Genomic DNA, 6,925 nt, shown 5'->3' on the forward strand with positions numbered 1-6,925 from the left:
AGGGTGCTCATGCACCCCAATGTTTACAGCAGCATTATCAACAATAGCCAAATTATGGAAAGAGCCCAAATGTCCATCAACTGATGAATGGATAAAGAAGATATGGTATATATATCCACTTGAATATTACTCACCCATCAAAAGGAATGAACTCTTGTCACTTGCAACATGGATGGAACTAGAGTATATAATGCTAAGTGAAATAAGTCAGAGAAGACAAATACATGATTTCACCCATCTGTGGAATTTAAGAAACAAAACAGATGAACATAGGGGAAGGGAAGGGAAAATAAGATAAAAACAGAGAGGGGGGCAAACCATAAGATTCTCTTAGCTATAGAGAACAACCTGAGGGTTGCTGGAGGGAAAGGGGATGCGGGATGGGTGAAATGGTGGTGGGCACTGAAGAGGGCACTTGTTGGGATGAGCACTGGTTGTTGTATGTAAGTGACGAATCACTAAGTTCTACTCCTGAAACCAGTACTACACAATATGTTAATTAACTGAATTTAAATTTTTAAAAAAGGAAAAAAAGAAAAAAATTTTTAAATAATGAATGAATGAAAACAACTCTGTTTAGGAATAACTCCATGAGCATAAGTCACAGAAAGGACAGAGGATGTCAAGCTAAGTAAAATTCCTCACCACAAATTAGAAGGAGTTGAAAAGTATTTTCTGAACTTTATTTTTATTTTTAAGAAACCATAAGACCGCCATTTATGATATTCTGATGAACTCAAAGGAAAACTCATGCCACAAGTGGACCCCTACAGCAATTCGAATTTTTTAGGAACTGAATGGTCCAATAACCTGAAACTGAAATTTTAAAGTTGTCGCATATTATTAGTGCCTCTGGGCTCCTCGAGGAAGGAAACAGAAATCCTTTTGAAATGAACCAAACCTCAACACAGGCCCCAAAGAATTCTACTTCCCCCAAAAAAGTATATTTCAAGGAACATGAACAACAGTCAGAAATCACAAAATAAACAAGAAAAGAAGGTACCATAAGAGACAGCCTACGGTAATAATAGAGAGCAAAAGCACACCTTTGAAGAGTTCAGATATTGCCATTATTAGACAAAGAATATGGAAAAGTATATTGGATTAAGATATTTAAAGAAATAAAGAAGTGTGAAAAATATGATTAAAGAGGGGGTGGAGGGGCGCCTGGGTGCTCAGTCGGTTAAGTGTTCAACTCTTGGTTTTCAGCTCAGGTCATGATCTCAGGGTCTTGAGCCCCACGTGGGGCTCCATGCTCAGCACAGAGTCTGCTTAAGATTCTTTCCCTCTGCCTCTCCCCCCGCTTGCACTCGTTCGTGCTCTCTCTCTCTCAAATAAATAAATAAATCTTAAAAAAAAGGGGGGGGCGGAATGGCCAACAGCCTGAAGAGCAACATGCCAAAGTTCTACTGTGACTCCTGCAATCCACACCTCACCCATGACTCTCCATCTGTGAGGAAGACACACTGCAGTGGTAGGAGACACAAAGAGAATGTGCAAGACTGCTAGCAGAAGTGGACGGAAGAGTAGGCCCAGAGCTGCGTATCAACAAGGAAAGATGCCTCCTACTCCATTCTCTGCTCTTCCTCCTGAAAGAGCAATAATCCCACCTCCCCCAGTCTTCCAGGTCCTCCTTGCCCTGGTATGATGCCAGCACCCCATATGGGGAGCCCTCCCATGATGCCAATGATAGGCCCTCCTCCTCCTGGGATGACGCCAGTGGGACCTGCTCCTAGAATGAGGCCACCTATGGGGGGCTACATGCCAAAGATGCGTGGGCCCCCAATGATAAGACCTCCTGCCCTTCCCATGATGGTGCCCATTCAGCCAGGAATGACTCCACCAGACAGATAAAGAGAGAGGGGAGCCTCTTTATATCCATTTTACGTTACTTGTCCTACTTCACCAGGAGACCATGTGCGGTGACTCTGGGTGTTTTCTAACAGCAGGACAGGGAAGACTTGCTCCCCCTCCTATCAAAGAGAGAATAGTTTTGGCAGGTGACTAATGGGACCCCCCCCCCCAAAAAAAGCAATTTTCATTTGTATTGTGAAATGTGATAATAAAATTGTTAACTGTTTTAGTTAAAAAAATAATAAATAAAAATAAAATATGATTACAGAACATGAGACTATTAAAAAACACTATAGACTGAATGCTTGCATCCCCTCAAAATTCATATGTTGAAACCTAACCCCAATGTGATGGTGTTAGAAGTGGGAGACTTTAGGAGGTAATTAGATCATGAGGGTGGAGCCCTCATGAATGGGTTAGTGCCCTTAAAAAAGAGACCTCAGTGAACTCCTTCACCCCTTCTTCCATGTGAGGACACAGTAAGAAGATAGCCGTCCATGAACCAGGAACCAGGCTCTCACCAGACACAAATCTGCCAGCACCTTGATCTTAGACTGCCCAGCCTCCAGAGCTATGAGAAATAAATGTTTGTCATTTAAGTCACCCACCCTATGGTATTTTTATTATAGCAGCCTGAAGAGACTAAGACAAAAATAAGCAAGTCTCAAAAGAACCAAATTGTATTCCAAGTAACAAAAAATAATAATAAAGTCATTGAAACGAACAAATTCCATGGAAAAATTAAACCAGAAGATTAGACACAAATTATAGTATTAGCAAAATGTTAAGTAGTTATGAAGAATTAATGCATATGCACATTACAGAGACAAAAATATGGAAAATATAATAGGTAGAAAAAAACAGAAGATAAAATAAGTGTCTAACATAGGTCTAATTGGAGTTTCAGAAGGAAGGGAGAAATAGAATGGAGAAGAGGTAATATCTAAAGAGATAATGACTAGTAATTTCTCAGAAGAAACCAATACACAGTTTTAAGAAATCCAGTGAATTCCAAGGAGGATAAATAAAAAGAAATCCATACCTAGATTTCATCATAATGAAATATTAGAATATCTAAAACCAGAAGTTTTTTCAAACAACAGCCAGACTGGAAAGACAAGTCAGTGTCAAAGGAGAGACAATGATAACTAATGTCCTATCAGCAAAAATGGAAACGAGAAAGAGTGAAATGTATGTTCAATGTGATGAGAAAAAAATCTAGCAAAATATATCCCGTAAAAAAAGATTTCAACAGCAAGTGTAAAATAAAGACATTTTCAGACAAAATAAAATTTAAGAATTTGCCACCATTAGACCATCATTAAATTCTAAAATGAAGTTGTCCATTAGAAATATAATGAGCAATATGTAAATTTAAATGCTCTAGTACAGAGCCACATTTTTAAAGGTAAAATCAATTTTAATAATGATCTATTTAATCTAATCAAAAATGATTTCAATATGTAATCATTGTAAAAATCATCAATAATATATTTCACCCTTTTTTTGTACTAGGTGTTTGAAATCCAGTATGCACTTAATACTAACAGCACATCTCAATTGAGACTAGTAATTATATTTCAAGTGCTCCATATCCACAGGACTGGTGGTTACCATATTGGTCAGTGCAGTGCTAATAGACATACTTAGAAGGAAAATTATTTCTGGTGAAATGGCTGAGATGCAAGAAGAGAGGATGAGCAAAGCGAATGATAAAAAGGTGGGCAAAATCAATGTTCCAAGGGACACTGACTGTATAAAACAATAATATTTATATTGTACACCGGAAGTCAGGGAAAGGTTTGATGAGATTCTGTTTAAATAGTCTGGGGCAAGACTACTTCACGAGGCTGTTGTGTACCTCATATTGCATCATATTAAGAGGTACACAACATCTACTCAGTAACGGCAAGACTGGGTCAGGGTGAAACAGCCAAATCCCTCTATCACAAAGTCAAATTTTTCTCACTTTGTACCAAAAATCAATCCATGGGGTGAGAACCAGGCAGAGGAAACAAGTACAAAGTCTGTGAGACAGAAGTACGTCTGGTGTGTTTGAGAAATAGTAGGGAGAAAGATTCCCTACACTCTAGCCTGTGGCTAAGCTAATATCTGATATCAGGGTCATGGACCCATTGACGGTTCTCTTAATAGGAATGTATCAGAATCACTAAAGGAACTGTTTAATGACTGAGGATCATTTAATCAGGATTGATAAGTAATCCCTGAGGCAAACAACTGTTGATATTAAACCCAGATCCCCTTGAAATCCTTGGGCCATTTCTCTGTACCCACCCCCCTCCGCGGCTTCTTTGTGCCTTTGCCTCTGTGGGCCTCATCTGTGACTATCTTCAGGAGATTGCCCTCAGCCACAGATGCCATGTTGCCTGCCTGCCTGCCTGTGCAAAAGGCCGGAAGTATCTGAGCGCCTGCGTACCTCTTAGTTTGGGTGGCCCTGAGCCATTGAATGACTTAGGAAAGTCCAGCTCTCTTTCAAGTTAGGACAAAATACGAGCTATCATTCATTCTCCAAAGCTTTCCCGTACAATCCAGCTGAGGCGAGAACTGTGCCAGAAATTGCACCCTTGCTTGGATTCCTTCTTTTCAGTGATCCATTTCTCCTACTCCGTTATCTGTTTCTCCTGAGAACAATTCCCTAATAAACCACTTGCGCGTAAATACTCAATCTAGGGTTGGCATCCGCAGAGCCAGACACAGGGCAGTCCCTAATTCTGAATGCCACATAACACCTGGAATATATAACAAATCTGATCTAATTCTATATACTCATATGCACTGGAACATAAACAGGCACCCTTTCTACTTCCATTTGAAGTGATTGGTTTCTGTTAGCATACACCGTAAACAATTCACGGCCAGCAGTCAGTGCAAGGCTGATCCGTGAGTGGCAACTACCAGCCAGGGTCCAACGCTGTACAGGCCACAGTGTTAAGTTGCTCTCATACACACAGTATTAGCATTATTGAAAACTCAGCTGTGCATCACTCTTCGGGATGTGTAAAACTTACTTGGTTCTTGAATACAAGCAAACCGCTCACCATTCCTAAAGACTGAATGTGGCGTTTATTGTGTCAGAGACAATGAGTCTAGTGTTTGGCGCTCAGACTACATGTTTCAAAGGGAATCTTTGTCTGTTTAACATGAAATAAATCAGACTCTCTATTTATTGGGAAAAAGAGCAATCCAGCAACCTTCACTCAAAGAAATCAGCCCTGGCAGTCCTTAAGTTACAACTGTTAGGTAAAGCCATAGGTAGCCATTTAGAAATACAAGCCCCAAATAGAAATCTAAGAGGGGCTGAGAAGAAACCAGTAAACAGAACCTACCCCTCACCTTTCTCTAGCCATTTTTAGTCACTGAGAATTTGTTTACAATTACGTGAATTGTTTTCAAGTATATTTCTACAGGAACTTTTTACAAACCAAAATTTCTCCCAATGACACCATTTAAATATTTACAGATACAAGCACGTGATAGTTCGAAGTTCTGCAAATAATGTAGAGAAACCTCATCAGGTTGGGCTCTAGGGGTTTATAAGAAAGATTTTGAAAACTATCTGCTGAGGTTCATTATTGTCCTTTAAAGGACACCTACACATACACATACCAGTAATGGAAACATCAAAAAAAACATTTCTCTAACCTTATATTAAGAGTGTAACTTTGGGAGGGAGTCATAGGAGGACCCTGGGCTTGCCTCATCCCTCGAACACAGCTAGATTAATACCAAATCATTTTCAACAACTAGGAAATCGATCTGAGGAGTAAGAAAACAATGCATGATTGGAGGGAGAAAACGTGGCAGGTGTAAGGTTCAGAGATGTGAATTGGGGGAGACAAAGGCTGGGGTGCCCTGGAAGGGAGGGAACCCTTTTCATGGAGGAAAGTTAGAGAGGTGGGACAGAGAGCAGCATGTAGGGTTTGCACGAGGCGCCACGGTGTGGGGGTCCCCTGGGTCGCACTGGAAGTCAACATTCCCCTTCCTGGAGGACATTTGGAAGAGGATAGATTGCCTCTCCAAGGACAGAAGGCCCACCGGGCACCACTAAGCGGCCATTCAACAGCAGGGGACAGAGGTGCGCGTGGAGGGCCGATAACCTGGTCGCAGGTTCCTGCTGTGCTTCACCCTAGACTCCAGGCACCCAAGCACGCCTGCCTCTGCTTTTCTGGGGCGTAATGACACCGGGTGCGCTGGGAGGCTCTCCTCCGGGGGCGGGGACCTGCGCCTTGCCGGGTCCTTTAAGATTTGGAGTTTTGCATGCCAGCTGCCAGCCAGAGATAAAACACAGAACTGTGGCGCCGGGCATGCCGATGGTGAGCACAGACAGGGTGAGGGCAGGGATCTGATGAAAGCCTGGGACATGGGAGGGGAGATTGTTCGCTTTTCTGTAAGGGCTTCCTGAACAGCGCCAGCAGCGAGACGAGACGAGAGAGCAGAGTGACGCGCACTTCCCCCGCCCACCCACCAGCCCAGTTGGACTTCGGAGAGAAACAGCGCCTCCAGCGGAGGCTAGAGTCCCTTGCACCAAACACTGCACCCCTGTGCCAGGCCGGGGCATTTTTATAAGAGCAGGTCAGACTGTGAGCCGTGCAGCAGGCCTCCCCCCGAGAAGACCAACACAGGCCCCCACAGATACCAAGTCTACTGATTATAGAGTGCGCCAAAGCATCAGCTTCAGTTCTAGTGGAAACAGGACCAGGCTTTTCTTTCCTTCTTTCTTTCTTCCTTTTTTTGTTTTAAATCAGGCTTATAGTTTTTTGTTCATTTGTTGATTTGTTGCTTTTTCTCGCTTTTTGGATCAGGCTTTTTTTTTTTTTTCTTTTTTCCTTCTTTCTTTTTGGAATCAGGCTTACAGCTTTTTGTTTATTTGCTTGCTTTTTTATTCCTTTTCTGTATCTCTTTTCTTAGATCAGGCTTTTTAAAAAAAAATCAGACTTAACAGACAAATCAAAGCACACCTAGTTCAAGGTCCAAACACTCCTCACTGCAAGCAAAGAGGAACTCTTCAGAGGACTGACCTGCGGGAAACAGCAACCAAACCACAACAGCA

At 42.0% G+C, this 6,925-nt stretch overlaps 1 pseudogene; it reads left to right on the forward strand.

The window, feature by feature from the left end:
• Positions 1-1,395: 1,395 nt before the first annotated feature.
• Positions 1,396-1,854, forward strand: LOC113260322 (U1 small nuclear ribonucleoprotein C-like; annotated as a pseudogene).
• Positions 1,855-6,925: the final 5,071 nt, after the last annotated feature.

Source organism: Ursus arctos, unplaced genomic scaffold, assembly GCF_023065955.2.
Source record: "Ursus arctos isolate Adak ecotype North America unplaced genomic scaffold, UrsArc2.0 scaffold_18, whole genome shotgun sequence".
NCBI classification, from domain to species: Eukaryota; Metazoa; Chordata; class Mammalia; order Carnivora; family Ursidae; genus Ursus; species Ursus arctos.